This window comes from Zosterops lateralis (assembly GCF_965231275.1).
Source record: "Zosterops lateralis genome assembly, chromosome: 11".
Lineage (NCBI taxonomy): Eukaryota > Metazoa > Chordata > Aves > Passeriformes > Zosteropidae > Zosterops > Zosterops lateralis.
In genome coordinates this window covers 20182814-20205338 of record NC_139771.1, presented here as the reverse complement: position 1 = coordinate 20205338, position 22525 = coordinate 20182814, and the positions used below count along the sequence as shown (strand labels likewise).

Genomic DNA, 22525 nt, shown 5'->3' with positions numbered 1-22525 from the left:
CACAAAGAAGTGACCCCTTGTGCCAAGAAACCCCAGGACAGCATCCCCTGGACCAGCTGAGCACACACTGCTCACATCACACAGCCCTGCAAGGCTTCAAATCATTCCTTCAGGCACAATCAGCACTTTCTGTGCTGACTGGAATGTGCTGGGTGCAGCACAGGAATTCTCTGGATCTCCTGATCGTTTTGTGAGGAGCAGGCAGAGGGTGATGCTGAGCCAGCCACAAACCCTGGACCTGTCAGCCAAAACCTGGGAGGAGCTGCTGGGCAAGGAAAGAGGGGAAACAGTGCCTGGATAAGCAAGGAAAGAGGGAAAATAGTGCCTGGAAAAGCAAAGGGAACACTGAGCACAGAACCCTGATAGTGACAGGATATTCCAAGGAGAAATTTGATGGGGTTTTTTGTGTCAATTCCTCAGAAATAGAGATACTGGGAAAATTAGAGTAGAAATTGGGGTTAGAAGTGTTAAATGCCCTTCCCAGCTAAAGTCTTGTCCTGCCTGATCCCAGAAGATGGAGCAGGGTATTCCCTGGCTCCTGCCTTATCCCAGGATTTTCCCTGGCTCCTGCCTGATCCTAGAAGATGGAGCAGGGTGTTCCTGGATCCTGCTTTATCCCAGGGTGTTCCCTGGGCATTGCCTGATCCCAGGGTTTTCCCTGGCTCCTGCCTGACCCCAGGAGATGGAGCAGGGTGATCCTGGCTCCTGCCTTATCCCAGGAGATGCAGCAGGATGTTCCTGGCTCCTGCCTTATCCCAGGGTATTCCCTGGCTCCTGCCTGATCCCAGGGTATTCCCTGGGCACTCCCTGACCCCAGGCCATGGAGCAGGGTGATCCCAGGCCATGGAGCAGTTCCCAGAGCTCCAGGATGCTCCGTGGGATCAGAGCCGTGGGCTGAGTGCTGCCACCCTGTGGGACCCGTGTCACTGCTGGCACTGATGCTCAGCACACACCTGAGCCCCATGCAGCAGCTCCCAGACAAGCACAACCACCCCGGGATAATCCTGACAGCCAATTCAGGAGCTGGGCATGTTTATAAATAGGATTTAGAACAAAGAGGTTAGCGAGTTCTGAGCAGAATAAGAACAGCTGTTGTAATTCAGGCTCATTTGTGAGGCAAAGGTAACTGATGAATTTACACAATCCCTGTTTACTCACCCAGACCCAGGCCTGGGTGGAAATCCTGCTCTGTGCATCACTAACAGCAGACCCGGGCTGAAATCACTCTTCTGCTCTGCTTCATATTTCATTCATTTCTGCTTCCAGCTATACATGCACAACAGAGGGCATGAGACAGTTCCCTAATTGAACAATACAGATCAATTAAATATGAAAAGTCGTTCTTGGACTGAAACCCTCTTAGGCAAATGTTCTGCTCTAAGTAACTCTTTTAAAAAGCTGCGAGTCGAGTGATGTTCAGAGGGGGGGTTATTTGTTTGTTGGGTTTTTTTTTAAAGACTGGGAGAAAAAGCCCAAGAAAAGATTCATCCATTCATTCATGACAAGAGGAGAGAGAGTTTTGACCATTGAGCAAGGGAACAGTGAATAAAAAACATCTAATTTGATGAAAGTTCCTCTCTGCTGTTGGTGTGAGAGTGAAGAACCCCCCGTGCCCTGCAGAGATCACCCAAACCATGGATCAAACTGCACAAAGATCCCTCTGCCCCAGGTTTTCCAGCTGGAGCTGGAAAGGTGTAAAAAGGAATGATGGGGATCATTTCACAGGGAAAGCTGTGCCCTGAGCAGCCCCAGGGCTCTCCCCGGTGGTTTTTTGGGTCTCCACACTCCCACCACGGGGAGCACAAAGGTAGGAATGAGTTTTGTTGTCTGGAAATGTTCTCGAATAAAGGGGGTTGAATAAACAATGCGCTTAGAGACGGGTTAAAATCACACAGGTGGGTTATTGCTGTGCTCACCCTTCACATCAAATCATCCTCCTCAAGAGAATTTTCCCACCACGACCACCCTGGATGTCCCTTTGTTCCCCTTTTTAGGCTCTGATTAAACGCAGTGACTTGCTGAGCCTGATGTAAATTGGCCTTAAACACCACATCTCTTCCTCGGCTAAACATTTATATCAATAAATGATAAACACAGATTTCGCCCGAGGCCAACAGAGATACGACACTGACAGAACTTCTGGAAGAGCAAATCAGTCTGGAGTAGGAGCAGCTCAGCTCCTGGAAAATCCAGAGAAAACCAAGATTAACTTAATAAGGATTGGGGAAAGTCCATGTGAGAGGGTTGAGTCCCACTGAATCCCAAAACCAAAGGGGAAAAAAGGTGGGAAGAACCATCCTGGTGCTTTTATTTTATCTTTGTTATAATTTATCTCAGCAGAGCTGAGATCACCATGTAAATAAGGATGTCTGGCCAGACCTGAGACATCTCCAACAACTCCTCAAGGAATAAAACATCAACAGCTGAACAACTGGGAGCTCGAGGAAGAATTCACAGAAGCAACAAACGTGGCAGAACCTCATCTTTGAAACCTTTAACGCGATTTTTAAAATAAATCCCTGCCATTTGGAAAGTGAAATGGTTGCAGATTTTTTTTTTCTTTTTTTTTTTACTCTTTCTGAAGTGCAATAAGTGCATCACTTACCTCACTGGAGGCCACAGGCCGGTACATCTGTGCTGTGATTATGACCCTAAGCAAAAATCCCAATTTATGCTGCAAAGGCAAAACTTCCCCGACTTTTGCTCCACCTTCCTAGAGCTGAACTCAGCCCGTGACAGACACCAGCTTGTCCTCAAAATGCTTTGACCCTGATGGTTCTAAGGGCTTGACTTTGATTGATTTAACCCAGGAATTAAAAACACCCCATTCTTTTTCTTAGTTGAGATAGATGTTTACCCTACAGATTGAGATAAAATGACTGTGCAAAGAATGGAGTGACTTCCCAACATCCCCACACTCAGAACTCTGTTTAGTGCACAAAACTCTCCTCTCTTGGCTCATAACAAACGTGAAGCTCATTTGTGTTCAGGCTTTGACACATTTCCTTTGAGTGTCCCCACATTTGGTGGCTGCTGGGAGGAGGAGGAGGAGGAGGAGGAGGAGGAAGGGAAGAGCTGTGCACTGGTGTGAAGCAGTAAATCAGCTGGGTGTCATCATTACATGTTTGCTTTGCTAATAATAATAATAATAATAAAAAGAATGAATCACTCCTGTCATGGGGAAAATGTGTATGAGCCTCAGCCTTGGCCTGCCCAGAGCTCCCAGCTGACATTTGTGGATTTTGGGGTGATTCACAGCACTTTGCTGTGTCTGTGATTTACCTGCACATCACACACCCGACCAGGCAGCACAGAATTCCCAACAGGGGAAGGAAAACTCCCAACTGTTGCACCAAAAGCCTCTTCAAAGGGAGCTGAGCCCTGTGTGTGACAACGGGGCTGAGCTCCAGGTCAGCCCCACATCAAAGGAGAGAATTTCTGCCTCTGCAGAGACTCCACCAGGTCATCCCAGGCCACTCAGGGGAGGTGTGGGAAGCAACCCCAGACTTTGCTCTATTCTAACAGGCCTAAAAATAGACCTGTGATGATTTATGAACTTTTCAAAGGCAGCAGAGTATTTTTAAGCAGGAGCAGCAGTTTCTCCTGCTCTGTGTCTGCATGGAGGGTGCTGCCTGCTCGGCGCCAGGGCCGTGTCCAGCCTGCCCTGATGGGAACCAGCCCCTGCAGGATGCTCAGCAAACAGAATTAAACAAGACCACAAGAGCAAATCAAAAGGCACTGATCTATCCATCTCGTGGGTATTAGCCTTCCCTCGCCCTGCCTCGCCTTCACCTCCGAGTTTTAAATATTATTTTTTTTTTTTTTTTTTTTAAATCAAGTTAACTCCGCAAAGCCAGCTCCTGCAGCCAAGGTAAATAAATAACCTGGGCACAGGGATATTTATAAAGTTACTCCCAAGTTTTGCATCTCTGGGAGAAATTTTATGTGATTTCCAGCTGTCCCTGATGGGGTAACACAGGAGTGAGTTTGAAACCACAGAAATGTTAATTGCAGTAAATAAAAGACTTGGAGAACAACAAGAAAGACTTTGATGCATTGAGAGGTCCAAGTTTGGGAAGCAAGGTGGGCTCCTAACAGCTGCTGTCCTTCCCTCTGGAATAAAAACTCCTCAACCAAGAGCTGAAAAGCAGGAATCAAGCACTGGAGGGATTAACAGTGGGAATCAGTGTAGGACACCCTGGGGAAGGCTGGGAGGTCTCACCCCAAGGGCACAGGTGTCCTTGCAGCCCAGGAGAGAGGACAGGTCACCCTTTATCACCCTTCCCACCGCACTGAAGGCACACCTGTCCTCCTCCTGAGCTCAGGTGAGGCTCTGCCAGCTCCACACATCCCTGTTAACCCCTGCAGGGCCAGTTTTGGGGTCTGCAGCTCCACACATCCCTGTTAACCCCTGCAGGGCCAGGATTTGGCACATCCCTGTTAACCCCTGCAGGGCCAGGATTTGGCACATCCCTGTTAACCCCTGCAGTGCCAGACTGTGGGAAATGCCAGGTCCACACATCCCTGTTAACCCCTGCAGTGCCAGGCTGTGGGAAATGCCAGCTCCACACATCCCTGTTAACCCCTGCAGGGCCAGGCTGTGGGGTCTGAATCCCCACACATCCCTGTTAACCCCTGCAGGGCCAGGCTTTGGGGTCTGACAGCTCCACACATCCCTGTTAACCCCTGCAGAGCCAGGCTGTGGGAAATGCCAGCCCCAAACATCCCTGTTAACCCCTGCAGAGCCAGGCTTTGGGAAATGCCAGCTCCACACATCCCTGTTAACCCCTGCAGAGCCAGTTTTGAGGTCTGACAGCTCCACACATCCCTGTTAACCCCTGCAGGGCCAGGCTTTGGGAAATGCCAGCTCCACACATCCCTGTTAACCCCTGCAGTGCCAGTTTTGGGGTCTGACAGCTCCACACATCCCTGTTAACCCCTGCAGAGCCAGGCTGTGGGTGCTGCAGCCTCACACATCCCTGTTAACCCCTTCAGAGCCACTTTTGGAGGCTGCAGCATCTCTCAGCCCCTTTTCCAGGTGAGCAGCTCCTCTCGCTGTCATTCACATTCCCAACACACGTTTTTTTGTCACTGTGGAGAGCAGAGCAGGCTTAAAATTCTGGGAGCGAGCTCAGCTCCACTGCAGAAGGTAAAGGATGGGGAAAAATCCTTCCAATTCCAGAGTTTTGCCACGATAATTGAACTCCCAACTCCCTGCAGGCACACCTTGCTTCCCTCCACTGTCACCACCCAGGAGATGTGGGTGTTTGGGGCAGGAAACTGTCAGAGCCTCCCAAAAGGTGTTTAGAAACACACTCAGAGTTTGGGGGGGAGATTCCTGAAATGCCCCAAAATCTCGTCAAAGGGTTGGGCTGTGCTCAGAGTTCAGCTGGGAGGGAGAGGTTGGTGCTCACAGTGGGAGCCATTGTCTCCAGCAGGCTGCCAGGGGGAAATGAGCGGCGTGAACACCTCTAAATGAGGCTGTAGGGCAAGGAAAGAGGGATTAAGCCGTGTAAAGTAAGTCCTTTTGGTATTAGATTAAAGAGGGGAGGTGACTTTTTGAAGGATTATTCAAGAGCCATTTAAGCAGTTTGCAGGGATTTACAAACGCGGGGTAAAAAACCCGCAACTCCTCAGGTTCAGAAAAGAAGAAAAATTCAGTTTTCCGGGCACGAAAGCAGCAGAAATAAAAGCTTCTGGGGCACCCCCTGAAGTGCAGCCCTCACCACGCTCAGCTCTGGCTGTGGAGCCCGGCTGCAGCATCACCTGCACACCTGGGCTGGAGCTGCTGCTGCAGGAGCCGGAGGCACCGGGGAAAAGGCTCCAAACGCCTCGGGGATGGGGCAGGACAGCCCTGGGGACACCGGGGCACAGCCACACACCCACCGAGGGGCAGGGGGGGCTGGGGATGGGAAGGAGCTCCGGAGGGATGGAGGGATGGATGGATGGATGGATGGATGGATGGATGGATGGAGGGATGGAGGGATGGATGGAGGGATGGATGGAGGGATGGATGGAGGGATGGATGGAGGGATGGAGGGAGGGATGGAGGGATGGAGGGATGGAGGGATGGATGGAGGGATGGAGGGATGGAGGGAGGGATGGATGGAGGGATGGAGGGAGGGATGGAGGGAGGGATGGAGGGAGGGATGGAGGGAGGGATGGAGGGATGGAGGGAGGGATGGAGGGATGGATGGAGGGATGGAGGGATGGAGGGAGGGATGGAGGGAGGGATGGATGGAGGGATGGATGGATGGAGGGATGGATGGAGGGATGGATGGAGGGATGGAGGGATGGAGGGAGGGATGGATGGAGGGATGGATGGAGGGATGGAGGGAGGGATGGAGGGATGGAGGGAGGGATGGATGGAGGGATGGAGGGATGGAGGGAGGGATGGATGGAGGGATGGAGGGATGGAGGGAGGGATGGATGGATGGATGGATGGAGGGATGGATGGATGGATGGATGGATGGATGGATGGATGGAGGGATGGATGGATGGAGGGGTGAGCACAACCACGAAAAACTGACTTCTCCCCTCAGCCAAACGTCCCCTGCCTCCCCGCACCTCAGAGTGCCTCATGAACACACTACCTCCTAATTTTCTGCCCACATTAATCCAGCCAGGGGAGAGGAATACGTGTCTCCAAGACATCACACTGCTCTATCAAACGAGCCCTCATCGGGGGAAAAAAAAATAAAATAAACCCTTTTTTAGCACAGCCTTAAAGGTGCCGGGTAATTGGTATGTAAGATACAAACTAGTGCCACTTGTTATGCAAGCGGCATCCTTTAATTTGTAGTTTGGAGAGCAAAGCCCTTCCTGTCTGGGATAAATAAAACAACACGCTGCGGTATGTTGCTCACGGTATGTCGCTCACGACGCGGGAGCAGCGGCAGCAAAAAGGAGCTCCGAGAGAGAGAGAGAAGAGAGAGAGAGAAGAGAGAGTTCCACGCTCGGGAACGCGGCTGGAGCCGGCAAAAAGTTCTGAGTGCGCCTGGAGCAGCCTGGAGGAGCAGCCCGGGATGCCGCACTCGGGGTGAGCCCGCACTGACTGAGGGATGAGCCCCCATTGACTCAGGGATGCTCCTGCACTCGCCCAGGGATGCTCCTGCCCTCGCCCAGGGATGCTCCTGCCCTCGCCCAGGGATGAGCCCGCACTGGCTCCGGGGTGAGCCCCCATTGACTCAGGGATGTTCCTGCCCTCGCCCAGGGATGCTCCTGCTCCGTGCCCCGGGCACCGCAGCCACCCCCGCCCGCTCCGCCCCCGCGGCAGTTCCGCGCTCGGAGAGCACCGTGGGGACCCCGGTGGGTACCGCGCATCCCTCCCGGCTGGCCGGGCATCCCCTCCGCCGGCTCTCCATCCCCTCCGCCGGTTCTCCATCTCCTCCACCGGCTCTCCATCCCTTCCTCCGGCCGTCCATCCCCTCCGCCGGTTCTCCATCCCCTCCGCCGGTTCTCCATCCCCTCCGCCGGCCGCGCATCCGTCCGCGCTCTCCTTCCCCCGCGCCGCAGCTTCGCTTCACAATTCCTTATTTATTCCCTTTCCCTATATATTTTTTTTCCCCTTCCTTCCCCCCGTTTTCTATCTGTCTCCGTCCTCGCCGTGCCGCGCTTACCTGGGCGGGGATGGGGGGACATTCCCGGCCCTGCGCGGCTCCTGCGCGGCTCCTGCGCGGTTCCCGCAGCCCCGAGGTGGGTGCGCGGCTCCCGCAGCCCGCAGCCCCAGCATTGAGCGGCGGCGGCGGGAGCCGGGCGGGCTCGGCGCAGACCCCACCCCCGGCCCCGCCGTGCGCGGGGGGCGGGCGGGCGGCGGAGCGGCGGCCGCTTTAACCCTTCCTGCCCCGCCGGTGCCCGCCCGGTGCCCGGCCCCGCCGGCAGCATCCCCCGGCTGGCTTGGCTGCAGCCCAGGAGCGGCTTTTTCCCTTCCCGTCACTTTTCCCCCATCCCCGACCAGCCCCAGCCCCGCTATGGGAGACCGCACAACCCCAAATTACCTCTCTCGCCTTATTATTATTATTATTATTTAATTTTTTTATTATTATTATTTTATTTTCCCTTCGCCGCGTTGCCCTCCGGTTTTAATCCCAGCTTTGCCCGTAATTATCTCGCTGTCTAAAGGGAGCCTCTCCTCACCCGGCAGCTTCTCCCTCAGCCCTTTGCATCATTTCATCCCCTTCCTCCCGTTCCTCCTCTGCCGTGCGGGGAGATGAGGAGAGAGAGCACAGAGCACCTGGGTACCAGCCCGGCTGCCCAGGGTGTGCCCAGGATGTGCCCATGGTGTGCCCAGGGTGTGCCCAGGGTGTGCCCAGGGATGTGCCCAGAGTGTGCCCAGGGTGTGCCCAGGGTGTGCCCAGGGTGTGCCCAGGGTGTGCCCAGGGATGTGTCCAGGGTGTGCCCAGGGTGTGCCCAGGGTGTGCCCAGGGATGTGCCCAGAGTGTGCCCAGGGTGTGCCCAGGGTGTGCCCAGGGTGTGCCCAGGGATGTGCCCAGAGTGTGCCCAGGGTGTGCCCAGGGTGTGCCCAGGGTGTGCCCATGGTGTGCCCAGGATGTGCCCAGGGATGTGCCCAGGGATGTGCCCAGGGTGTGCCCAGGGATGTGCCCAGGGATGTGCCCAGGGATGTGCCCAGGGATGTGCCCAGGGTGTGCCCAGGGATGTGCCCAGGGTGTGCCCAGGGTGTGCCCAGGGTGGCCCAGGGTGTGCCCAGGGATTGCCCAGGATGTACCCAGGGTGTGCCCAGGGATGTGCCCAGGGATGTGCCCAGGGTGTGCCCAGGGATGTGCTGTGTCCAGGGTGTGCCCGGGATGTGCCCAGGGTGTGCCCAGGGTGTGCCCAGGGATGTGCCCAGGGTGTGCCCAGGGTGTGCCCAGAGTGTGCCCAGGGATGTGCCCAGGGTGTGCCCAGGGATGTGCCCAGAGTGTGCCCAGGGATGTGCCCAGGGTGTGCCCAGGGATGTGCCCAGGGATGTGCCCAGGGTGTGCCCAGGGATGTGCCCAGGGATGTGTCCAGGGATTGCCCAGGGATGTGCCCAGGGTGTGCCCAGGGTGTGCCCAGGGATGTGCCCAGGGATGTGCCCAGGGTGTGCCCAGGGATGTGCCCAGGGATGTGTCCAGGGATTGCCCAGGGATGTGCCCAGGGTGTGCCCAGGGTGTGCCCAGGGATGCTCCCAAACCATCCCCAGGATCCCCCAGCAGCAGGGGCTCTCCTTGCTGCTGCAATGCAAATCTTGAGCCACAAAACTGCTTTGAAAGTCGTGAGTTTATAAGCAACATGATGTAAAGGCATAAAAAATAATTTAAAAATTCAGAAGTGAATGTGGGACTTACCTTTCCCCCCCCTGTTCCCCAAAATCCTGTCCTGGGAAGTGCTCTTAAATGCTTGTGCACAAAAAAAAACCCCAAAAACCTTCCTTGCAGTGCAAAGAGGGTATTCAGTCTTAACTGTGCCTCCCCTGGGATTGGAGGGATTAAGTGAAACCCTTATTATGTTTAATTATCTCTGGAGTTGCTCTCTGTGCTTGCTGCCTTTGCTTTATGGTTTAATAAACTGCACGTCGATAGAAAGTGAATGACAATTAACGTTAGTGCAGGTTGGGCTGGCCTTTCCTGCTGCTGCTGCTCCTCCTCCTGCCTGTGCTTGGGATGGTCCATCATCCACTGGCACAGCTCCTGCTCCCAAAGGATCCACCCAAAAGGTTGGGGAACACCCTGGGCAGCTCAGGAGGGTGGCTGGACCCCATGCAGGTCTCAGCTCTGCTGGTCCAAGGGGTTGTGAGCTCTTTATGGGGCGGTGACAGCACCTGGAGCATCTCCAGGCTGATGGACCAGTTATAGCTGGCCCAGTCTTGAGCAGTCCTAAAGTAGCTCTGGAGTCCTGGGAATGCTCAATTCAACCCTTTTATCACAGTGACAGCACCTGGAGCATCTCCAGGGTGATGGACCAGCTGTGGTTGGCAGTCCTAAGATGTCCTGGGAATGCTCAACTCCTTTATTGTGGAATCATGGCTGAAAAAGGACCTCCAAGATCATCAGCTGATGATGGAGGATGGCCCCACACACAGCTCCCTGCTCCTGGAGACAGCAGGAGGGGCAGTGCTGCCTTTGCTGATTCTCACTTGGAGTTTAAGTTTGAACCCAAGAGTGAATCAAAGCCTGGATGAGGCAGGAGTGCTGCACTCGAGCCTGGCAGAATCCCCCCGTGCCACGGAACGTTGTGTAAATGTTGTGTATTATTTGTGTAATCTCCTCCTGATTTATACAGGAGGGGAGCCTGCTCAGCAATCCAGAATAAAGTTGAGCACCGAGTGTTTTCAATTTGTGTCTCCAAGGTCACCCCATAAATCCCGGCCCGGTGGCACGGCTGCCAATCTGCCTGGGGTGGAACGGCTCTGGAGGGAAATCAACGCTGCAAAAGCTGCCCAATCCTTCAAAGGGAACACGCCTTGAATGCATCATCATCATCATCCTCATCCTCATCCCCCAGCTGAGCGTGCAGCATCCTCTCGCAGGCAGCGCGGAGAAACCTCTCCCAGCCTCGCCTGGGTGGCAACCAGAGCAAATGAGAGCTGAGAGGTGAAGGCAGGAGCAGACAGATGGCTTCCCTGGAAAGCCTTTTGCTTGTGCCACCTCCCCCTGCACACCTTTAGCTCACCCCTGAGTGAACAAGCAAACCAGGTCACCTCCTTTTCGATTTATTTTTATTTTAATCCCCAACAAAAATACACAAATAAGGCCAAAAGGTGGAAGAGTCAGCAATCAACGACTCCTGTAGAAAAAAATTCAGACATATTCTCTTGAACAAATAGTCTCAAATGCTTCATAAAGCTGGCAAGGAAAAGTGCCTGGCGGGTTTTTAAGGCGGGTTTAACGGCGGAGCTGACACTTTGAATCAAGCCTTGGAGCTCGACCTTCACAAACTCCTGCACGGCCCTGCCCGTGACTGACAGATCCCTGCAACGGCATTTAACACACTCCTGTTAATTAAACACAAATAAACCACTCTGAATTGCAGTAGAGGTTTCCACGTCTGTGTGCACAGAGTCCTGCCCTGGGACAGCGTCACAGAGGGTCCCCATGATGCTTTAGGGTTTTACAAGTGTATTTTTCATGTATTTGTAACCCTGCAGTTCTTTAGTGCAGAACTCCAAACTCCACACACACTGTGAGCTGCTGCTTCCCCACTTTGGGCAGACACAACAATTCCTCTCCAGGCCTGGCAATCAAGGACCCCTCACTGCCTCAGGCCCCAGAGATGGAAACAAAAGTGACTTGGGGGCAGCAAACTTGGGGTCAATGACTTCATTACCTGGAGCTGGAATTGGGAGATGAACCCCCAAAATGCAAATGGACCAAACTGATCAAAGTGTGAAAACCTGTGACCTGGGGTCCAATTTTGGGTGCAGCCCCTGGGGGGCTTTGTCTGCCCTAAATGTCCCTGAAGGCCCTTCAATAAATAGAACAGTGTTTTATTCCCTTAATTCTATCTGGTGTCTGTTTTTAGATAATCCTGAAAATGCACCACCCAGGCTGATCCTTGTGTGTGCCTCAATCTTTGCCCAAATATTGAGGAGCAAACACAGCCCTGCAGAGCTGCTACAAGCAGGAGTAGAGGTGGAGCAGACCCGGGCTGTGATTTATGGGTGCTGAACTCGCAGCCTGAGCTTGGCAGAGGCTCCCCTGTTTAGGCTGCAGTTTGTGTAAATCCCAGGAGAGGTTTGGGCGCGGTTTTACTGACACAAGGAAGAGTTTGTTAAGCGATTCTGCTCTTAAATGACTGCTGCAAAACATCCCCAAGGTTTACGCTGGAGTTTTGTCTGACCTTTAATTAAAATACCACGGCTCTCTTTACATGGTGATGGCTATTTGTAAAGTCCTCAGGGTTTTGTCCAAGTCCTCCTTGTGTCTCAGTGATATCTCAGGGAACAATTCAGCTCACAAGGAATTCTGGAGAAATCCACCCTCTTTTACAATCACCAGCCTCGCATTGTGCGAGTTTCATTTTAGGACAATGCAACAAATTGATGATTTTTAATGCGATGCAGTAAGAAAAGTGTAATCAGCAACCGGCTGAGAATTATTCGTGGATGGGATCTGTAAATATTCTCGAGTCCCCAGCTCTGTTGACACCACAGGGGGGGATTTGTGGGGAAATAAATCCTTTCCACGAGGCTGAAGTGGAAAGGGGGTGGATAAATGGCCCTGATGTCCTGTTTGGGAGCAGGGAAGGAATTGCAGCAAACCTTTGGGGCTGTGCCAGAATAACTCAGGGATTGTTTCAGAGATCTCCACAATCTTTGGCCAAAGCTGCCAGCTGTTGCCAATTTCAGTGGGATGTTTTGGAAACATGGATATTCAGCACTGACAAATAGTTGAAGAACCAAAGATCTAAACCTACAGACTTGGTGCCTTCAAGTGAACCTTCAACAGCTTCACTGTCCAAGCATAAAAAACAGCTCTCAAGGCAAAGATTCCTAAAAGAATCTTAATTTCTTTAGTTTAATTCTAAATTCTTCTGGTCTTTAAAGTCTCAGGAAGGCAACAGTTCTGTCTGAATCAAGGAGCACAGCAAAGGAATTAAAAATTATAGCTGGGAAAGTCTTTCACAATTTAAAAAGCTCAAATTAAGCAGTGGCTGAGTCCAGAATCTTTCCATGTTTTTCGTTGGACTTTCTGTACCCAAACTCTCCCTGAGCCTTTGTAAAATTTCCTTAAGGCTCAAACTTCCTAATAACAGTCGATAATAATGCACATTTTTTATGACCAAATTGTGGAATTCGGAATTTTTTAACTGAAAATTATGCAATTCTCCAATGGTAAAACTGTAATTTATAACTAAATTAAGGCCTCGGGTTGCAAGGCGAAAGAAAAAGCAGAATGGGAAAACCCTGAAGCTTCTCGGTCTAATAATTATAAATTATTTTTTTGGTTATTAAAATTCCAAGGTGACAGGCACTGCTACATTTTAGTAGTTAAAGAAACACAAGATAAGCTTCATTATCTGCAGTGAATTTTTTATTTTTTATTTTTTTTTTCTGAGAGTAGATTTAAAATGTAATAATTCAATTACCTCCGAAATCCAAATAAAATCTCTCCAGCGCGGCCAAAGGGACGTTTCCAATGACACAACCTTAATAATGGCCCACATTAAAAATGGGTAAGGATAAATACTTTGAAGGCCCCCAGAATTCCGAGTGTGCCTCCACGATAAGGTGGTGACATTTATAAATGCCGTGTGATTAGCATGTGAAGGGAGATACACAGTCATTGTGTGCTCAGACCTATTAATCATCCATCACCTGATAAACATGGAATAAAACGCCCTCTCTGTTGCCTTTTGGAGTCCTTCAAAAGGTGGCACTTGGGGCTGATAACTCCAACATTCCCTCAAATCCCTACAGAACAATAATTTTGGTTGTGTTCAGGCAGGATCTTCCTAAAAACCACGATGGGTTTTGGATGGATGAAGGAGCTTCGACCAAAGGTCTCATCAAATGTGGGGCTGATTCTTCTTCCAGAGGTATCCAGGATGCTCAGCCACTCCCAGGTGTTTTCTAGTGTAAATATTCCACTGAAAGTTTTGGGTTTTGGGGAAGGAATTTGCAGTTTAAGCTTCAAGAGTGGGGATAGGTTTGTATGGGATTTTGGGAAGGAATTCCTCCCTGGGAGGGTGGGCAGGCCCTGGCACAGGGTGCCCAGAGCAGCTGTGGCTGCCCCTGGATCCCTGGAAATGTCCAAGCCCAAACTGGACATTGGGGCTTGGAGCAGCCTGGGACAGTGGAAAATGTCCCTGCCCATGGCAGGGGGTGGGAATGAGGCAATTTTTAGGCTCTTGTCCCACCCAAATCATTCCAGGATTCCGTGATTTTATAAGGAAGCCCCTCTAACCTTCAATCAGCCCCACAGAGGCCAAGAAACCTCTGCATGATCCTCCATGAGATGTGATCTGGGCAGAAGTGACAGCTCTCCCTCCCAGGAGGAGCCTGTGGAGAGACAGGCTCTCCAAGCCAGACAGAATTCCCAGGATCCAGAGAAAATCAACTTGAGGCACTCAGGAGTTAATGTCTCGAGACAAGGATTATCAAATCAAACCCTGCTCTGTCTTATCCAACATCTTGCCTGAAATCAGGGTTGTCAGGACTTATTGCAGGGAAAGGAGTGAGAAATGTCTCCTTCCTGTGGGACACGGGGAAGGTGGGAATCCAAAAGTGGGAGATTTGGTACTTTTGTGTCAGCCCATGAACCCAATTGCTGAAAGCACCGAGGAATGGGAGAACTTTTGGGAAAAACTGCCCAGAGGAAGCTTTTTGCAGTGTCTGTGTTGTGGTTTGAAAGCAAAACGAGTGAGAGGTTCCAAGTCAGAAATACAATTTAATAAGAAGAAAGGTAAAAAGGTAAAAATAAAATAAAATCAATGCAATAACACAAAGGAGCACTGCCAGAGTCAGAACACAGCCTGAGCAGGGTGGGGGGAGCAGTCCAGGTGAGGGGCTCTTCCTGAAGCAGTGATCCCACAGAAAGGTCTGGGAGCTCTGCTCCTCTGGGAATCCAGTGGCTCAGGGCTGCTTGTCCTGTCCCAAATCCCAGATTCTCTCCAGGTGGGAATGCTTGGCTCCTCCCCCTGGGCATTGGGAGCATCTCCCAATGGGATGAGGAGTCGTGCAGTGGCTCCTTGATGGCCCATTAAACAGAGAGAGCTCCTGGAGGGAGTTCCCTGTGAGTCCTGGGCAAGGCATTGATGGGCCATGAGCAGAAGAGCCCAAAGGAGGGGCCTGGGAAAACACTGCCCCACCTGGTTCCAGCAGCTCATGGGGATGGGGATGGAATAAATACTGTGTGCACATCCTACACCACAACCCAGGACAGTCTGTTATATTCCTAGTCCCAAATTCAGGAGCTGCAGTGGCACTTTTGTACTTTCAGCTGCCACAAACACACGAGCAGAGCTGCCCCATCCACAGCTCAGCCTCCCATTCCAGAGCTGGATGTGATCTCTGCACACACCACCCCTGGGGCTGGGATGGCATCAAAGCCACTGGGAGCTCATAAAAAAACCCCTTCAAAATAGGAACTGCTCTTCCCAGTAATGAGAACAGGAAAGGCTTTAAGATTTCCACCAGAATGGGAGCCACGGAGACAATTCCGAGCAAGACACGGCCTATTGTTAATGTACAGATAAGGGGAAGGCCAAAAATAGAACTGTATTAATTTCAGCCAAGAAAATACAAGGGGAAAATACATTTGTGCCGAGGAAGGAGAAAGTCATACAAATTTTTTTATTTGAAAGATTTCTATAGAAATCCATTAAAAAACAGCAGAGGGGGGCGAAAAAAAAAAAAAAAAAAAAGAGAGAGAGTGAGGGAAAACATCTTTCTGCAGCTTATGAATAACAGATAAAGTTTATTCCAGTAATGATAGGGTACGTTTGTATTTGAAGAATAGTGGCCTGCCAATAATAAAGATAAAGACAAATACTTTCATGGCTGTTAGAAGAATAAAACAAAGCTGACTCTCTTTTTTCCCCCTTTTTTTCCTATTTTTTTTTTTTAATTGAAACAATTATTTTTTTCCTGAGGACAGTTGGGTACAGTCGACAGATAAGTTATTAACTGTCACTTTTTGGAGTTTTAGCTTTGCACAGCAGTCACCGAGGCACAGATTGTGAATACATAATTTCCTAAAAGGGATCATGTTATTATGGAAGTCGTGTTAGCAGGGGAGGAACACGACTATTCCCGTTTAAGTCATTATCTGAGAATAATATCCTGAGTTGGATCCGTCCTGGGGGAGAAAACAAACCCAAACAGCTCGGGCCCAAATGTATTTATGATACATTTATGATATTTATGATTTATGAATAATGATATTTATATAAACACAGGAGAGGTTTTAAATATGTGATGAGGCCAGAAAAATTCACATCAGTGTAAACATCTTGTAGAGGGTTCAAAGTGCTGGACCACCGAGTCCATGAGACTTTCCACGGGTCCTGAGGTTTATTTCACTGATCTACATCTCCAAACGTGCAAATAACACTGTAATTCATTCCCTTGTGGGAAATCTCCATCAATTGTGGGACTGCAGCTACAGGAGGAGTTGTGGAGCTGCTGTATCAACCCAAATTAGAGCAGAGTATTGATGTCTTCTGCTGCCTGATGGTGGAGAGACATCACCTGAAATGTTAATTATTTAACTAATAATTTGCTGGAACTCTAGCATTTTATAAATTATTGTTGTTGCAAAAGTAATTTATTCTGTGATCACAAATATCCTCAAAATTAACCCCTGTGCTGTCCAGAGAGTTCTTGAATATCTCTGGTGCAGCAAAACCTCTCTGCATGGGGGACCAGGCCGTGCATTAGTTTTATCTGATGAACATAAACGGTCCTGAATTTGGCTTTTGGGCATTCTGCAAGTTTTATGGACCTTCCTGCAGTGACAGAGCAGCTGATCATTCCTTACAAGGAAGAAGAAGAAGAAGAAGAGAATATTTGAAATCTTTCAATAAGCTCAGAGTTGTTTTCTCTCTAGGGATTTTCACTGGGATTTCTAGGAGAGGGAACCATTGGAAACTCTAAGGAAAAGCTCTCTCTCCCTTTGCAGGGCTGGGAGGTCCCACTAAAGGCTTACATTATTAAGAGTCTTCCAATGGATTTATGAACAGAAGATTACATTCTTAATGCCTGCTTCTGAGAAACCCAGTGAATAATTCAAGTCAGCCTGGAAAACAGAGCAGCACCTCACAGCTCGGTGCTGAACGAGGAGAGTGAGCCCCCAGCCCACTGCAGCCAAAAAAAAAATGTGATTTATGGAGCACTGAGCCCACTGAGCAGGAGGCAGCAGCTCAAGGGAGAGGTTTTAGAGCCCCAGTTGGGAATGATTGCCAGGTAATGCACGGGGTGAGGGGAGATGGATTGCACTGCCCAGGACAGACAGAGGACTTGCACCATTAGTGAGGCCCCTTTGTGCTGCAGATCGACAGATTTAGAGCATCTGCTCATCAAAAGGCAGAGAAATCCAAGTTATAGCCCAGGGCAGGGAGTCAGTGACCAGGGGAAGCTCCGTGTGAGGATAGGGAGCTGCAGGAGCTGCCCCTGTAAATTCCTGCACTGGTGCTTTAACTGTGCTGGGGGTTGGCTTTGAGGATGCTCCTGGCAGGGAAGGACAGACCTTGATCTGCTCTACAGGGCAGAGAGGGGCTGACACAGATTGCTCAGAGCACCTGGGGCTGCCCCATCCCTGCAAGTGCCCAAGGACAGCTTGGAAAGGGCTCAGAGCAACCTGGGGCAGTGGAAATGTGGATTCCATAGAATTGGAAAAAGATGAGCTTTAAGGGCCCTTCCAACCCAAACCATTGTCTCGTTCTGTGTCTGATATCAGAGATGTGGCAGCATCTGCTGGGTTTGACACAGGGGTGGAAACTCAACTGGGGAATGGTTCCATCAATGATCATTGTGCACAATCCCAGTTTTTTCTGAAGCAAACAGGAAATCTGCCTTCCCAACACAGCAATTCCTGCTGAGGTGTGGGAAGAAGCCTGGATCTGGTGATCAGTGGGGACAAACAGCTCAGACATCCCAAGACAGGGAAGTGTGGGTGTCACAGTTAGGGACACAAAAAGAACCACACTCACCCGTCAGGTAGAAGCAGGGAAAAGAAGACAGTTTATTATGATTTAGGGTTTATGTAGTATTTGGGATTTGGTCAAGGATTGGTCAAGGAGAGGAACACCTCTCTGACCCCAGTGGTGAATCCAAAAGTCCATCACCGAGAGGAATGAAAACAATATAGACTGTTTTGAGAGACTCCAAAGGAAAATATGTAAACAATCATCAGAAGGTTTAGTATTACGGCAATATGTGGGATCACCAAACCGCTGTGTTGAGGTGCTCAAGGAAACTCCTGGCCCATGCCCTTCCCTACCAGGGGCTGGCACCACTGATCCTCTCAGAGTGATAATCCAGGGGAAACAGCTCCTCCAAGGCTGGCTGTTTAATTGTGAAATGAGGCTGATTTGCACATCCATCCCCCCTGAACACTTGTTCTTCCCCAAGGAGACACTGACCCTCAGTGCCACCCCCAGGGCTTTTCCCTCAGAGCCATCCTCTGCCTCAGAGCGCTGCAGAAATGTGATTTATGGAGCATCAAGCCCACTGAGAAGGAGGCAGCAGCTTGAAGGGGGAGGTTCTAAAAAGCCTTTAAAGCCCAATCCCTTGGGAAGTGCACAGGGGACATCAGCAGTGCTCTGTGAGGGATTCCCTGGAGTGGCTGGGAGTGTGCCAAGGCTCAGCCTGTGCCACCAGGACCAGCCCAGCCCAGGGAGCACAAAGGACATTGTCAAGGGGCTGATCAGGAGCTTTGTGATTCTGAAATTTGGTGGGATTTGGGACTCAGAGCTCAAACAGCCCCAGGAGAAAGGTCCTGGCTGGGTTTTACACCAGTCAAATCCTGCCTGAACAAAGCAGCGTTTGCTGTTCTCTCCAGAACCCCTGCAGGGAGACAAAAGATGGCACAAAAGAGCTGATCCCAGCCACCCTCCTCAGAAAGGAGCTTTCCCTTCTGAACCATCCCTGCCTTGACGTGTCCCTCGATGTGACAGTGAGAGCTGATCCCTGTGCTGTGTCCAGGAGGCAACAAGGGTGAACAATGTCCTTTACTCCCCTGGGGATAGCTGATTTAAAATTACACATGATAAATAAAGAGACAGAAGAGGAGAAGAAGAAGGCTGTGAGAACAAAGGAGCCCAGTGTTTCCTCTCCTGCAGGGCCACCCAGCTGACTCAGCCATGGAGGAATGTTTGATGCTGCTGCAGGTTCCTTTGCTGAGCCTTCTGTGCAGCTCAGCCAGGTTTGTCTCCCTGGCATCTTCCTCCCTGGATGGTTCTCAGATCTGAGGAGTGCTCAGCAATTAGCTCTGTCTGCCTGGGGTTGTTCTTTTTGCATTTTCAGGGTTTTTTTCTGCTTTGCTGTGGCTGCAGCAGGGCCTGGCTTGTCCCACAAACCCAACGTGGATCTGGTACTCAGTTGTTTGTTTGCGTGGCCTGGTCTGGCTTCATTTTTGGTTTTCATTTTTTTGTTTTTACACACAAAAATGTGAGTCCTTGAGTCACAAAAATGTGACTCTCTTGCAACCCCCAAGTGCAGCTATGGGCCTCCTTAATAATTATTTGCTGCTCTGTGATATCGATGGGGATAAATCCAGTGATAATTAATTTATAATTAATGCCATAGATTTGGAGTTGGAAGGGACCTTAAAGCTCCTGCAGTGTCACCCCCTGCCATGAGGAAGGACACCTTCCACTGTCCCAGGCTGCTCCAAGCCCTGTCCTTGGACACTCCCAGGGATCCAGGGACAGCCATCAAGTAAAATAATCACGTAAGGATAAAAATTATACATGAATCAGAGTCCAGGGCTGTTTGACACAGGGATCATTGTTCTCATGTTGAACAATCCCATTTTCCTGAGCTGTCTACAAGTCTCCCACGTTGTGCCCCATGGAACATCCCCCTGACACCCTTCACATGGAGCCTGTGGACACCTGAGCATGGCCAGGCTGCAGACAGGGAGAGCAGCTGGATATTTTTTTAATGCTTTGGTAATATTCATGACATCCGTCTCGAAACTCAACTCCCTTCTGATTTTACAGGCAATTATGGCTCAGTTACGGCTGTCACATCAGCCTGCCTTGCCTTCCTCCCTCTCTCCCTTCCCTTTTTATTCCTGCATGTTAATCTGTTGGAAATCAGTGTCAAAACCTGTTTACACTCTTCCCCAACTACCACTTACATGGGCACTTTAATAATGTACCTTTGCTGTAAGCACATCACAGAGGCTTTGTTTCACATGGAGAGAGGCAGGGACCATAAATGAGTAAAAAACCTGCATTACATCCCATGGAAATAATTTATTCCCAGTCCAAAAGCCAAGGAAGGACCACGTCCTATTTTTGCTCTACTTTGAGCTGTGAAGCTGAATCAGTGAAATGTCTCTGAGCTGGCTTTAAAGTGTTAGAGGGTAGGATTGGGTGGGATATCAGGAAAAAATTCTTCCCTGTGAGGATGGTGAGGCCCTGGCACAGATTCCCAAAGCAGCTGTGGCTGCCCCTGGATCCCTGGCAGTGCCCAAGGCCAGGCTGGACAGGATTTGGAGCACCCTGGGACAGTGGGAGGTGTCCCTGCCATGGCAGGGGTGACACTGGATGGGATTTAAGGTCCCTCCCAACCCAAACTATTTTGTCATTTATGATTCTGTAGGATTACAACACTTACAAACAACTGAGCACTTATGGGTGGTAAATAGTAGGGAAAAAAAAATTAAATTAAATAACCCAAACCAGCTATTTTTTAATTGGAATTGAAGTCAGTGCAGTCTCAGCTCAGCTCTGCTCCACATCACCCAGGCAGACACAGGCACCCACCCTGGTATTTTTAAAGCATCGTGGATTTATAAAACAGAGCAGGACAGGAGGGGCTGGGAGGAAAAAAAATAACACCACTCGCTGCCAACATATTGTACATCTTCGCTTCCACCCCCTCATCTCCAGCCTGCAGAGATTTCACAGCCCTGGGAGATCATCCTTTACTGTGCTGGGAGATTCTCCTGATCAAATGGGGCAGGGAGGGCTGGCCTGGGCTGTGACATGTGGGATGTCACCTCTCCATGCCCAGCAGGGCACAACCCACACCCTGCAGGCAGGACAGGCACAATCAATGCTCTGCAGGCAGGACAGGCGCAGTCCACTCCCTGCAGGCAGGACAGGCACAGTCCATGTGCAGGCAGGACAGGCACAGTCCACTCCCTGCAGGCAGGACAGGCACAGTCCACACCCTGCAGGCAGGACAGGCACAATCCACACCCTGCAGGCAGGACAGGCACAGTCCATGTGCAGGCAGGACAGGCACAGTCCACACCCTGCAGGCAGGACAGGCACAGTCCACTCCCTGCAGGCAGGACAGGCACAGTCCACTCCCTGCAGGCAGGACAGGCACAACCCACACCCTGCAGGCAGGACAGGGACAATCCACACCCTGCAGGCAGGACAGGCACAGTCCATGTGCAGGCAGGACAGGCACAACCCACACCCTGCAGGCAGGACAGGCACAAACCACACCCTGCAGGCAGGACAGGCACAATCCACACCCTGCAGGCAGGACAGGCACAGTCCATGTGCAGGCAGGACAGGCACAGTCCACTCCCTGCAGGCAGGACAGGCACAATCCACACCCTGCAGGCAGGACAGGCACAATCCACACCCTGCAGGCAGGATAGGCACAATCCACACCCTGCAGGCAGGACAGGCACAACCCACACCCTGCAGGCAGGACAGGCACAACCCACACCCTGCAGGCAGGACAGGCACAATCCACACCCTGCAGGCAGGACAGGCACAACCCACACCCTGCAGGCAGGACAGGCACAACCCACACCCTGCAGGCAGGACAGGCACAACCCACACCCTGCAGGCAGGACAGGCACAACCCACACCCTGCAGGCAGGACAGGCACAGTCCACTCCCTGCAGGCAGGACAGGCACAGTTCACACCCTGCAGGCAGGACAGGCACAATCCACTCCCTGCAGGCAGGACAGGCACAGTCCACACCCTGCAGGCAGGACAGGTATAATCCACACCCTGCAGGCAGGACAGGCACAATCCACACCCTGCAGGCAGGACAGGCACAGTCCACACCCTGCAGGCAGGATAGGCACAGTCCACTCCCTGCAGGCAGGACAGGCACAGTCCACTCCCTGCAGGCAGGACAGGCACAATCCACACCCTGCAGGCAGGACAGGAATAATCCACACCCTGCAGGCAGGACAGGCACAGTCCACTCCCTGCAGGCAGGACAGGAATAATCCACTCCCTGCAGGCAGGACAGGCACAATCCACTCCCTGCAGGCAGGACAGGTATAATCCACTCCCTGCAGGCAGGACAGGTATAATCCACTCCCTGCAGGCAGGACAGGAATAATCCACTCCCTGCAGGCAGGACAGGAATAATCCACACCCTGCAGGCAGGACAGGCACAATCCACACCCTGCAGGCAGGACAGGAATAATCCACTCCCTGCAGGCAGGACAGGCACAGTCCACACCCTGCAGGCAGGACAGGTATAATCCACACCCTGCAGGCAGGACAGGTATAATCCACACCCTGCAGGCAGGACAGGGACAATCCACACCCTGCAGGCAGGACAGGAATGCACAGAGCTGGTTTTTGGGTTAAATCAGCAGAGAGGGAGGTGCAGTGACAGTGACAGCATCCTCCAGGAACCAGCCTGTCCCAGCAGAGAGGACAGAGGAGTGTGTCCCCAGTGCCAGCACCAGCAGCAGTGACACAGAGGTGGCTGGGCTGGCTTCTCACAGAGCTGGGAGCCAAACGGTTCACACAGTGAGCTCACCTGGGTCACCTCCACTCACACTCCCCCCCTGGATCCCCTGGGAATCCATAAGGAAGAGGAATCCTTGGGAAAAGGCTGATTTCCCCCCGTGGGAATCCGCTGTTGTGCCTCAACAATAACCTCCCACAAGT

At 51.3% G+C, this 22525-nt stretch overlaps 1 protein-coding gene across 1 annotated transcript in view; it reads right to left on the bottom strand.

The window, feature by feature from the left end:
- Positions 1–7695, bottom strand: part of LOC310913719 (contactin-4) — a 276613-nt gene extending 268918 nt beyond the window's left edge. Inside the window, exon 1 of the mRNA XM_083869370.1 lies at positions 7620–7695. The gene's annotated coding sequence lies outside the window, so the exon portion shown is untranslated. The remainder of the gene's footprint in view (positions 1–7619) is intronic.
- Positions 7696–22525: the final 14830 nt, after the last annotated feature.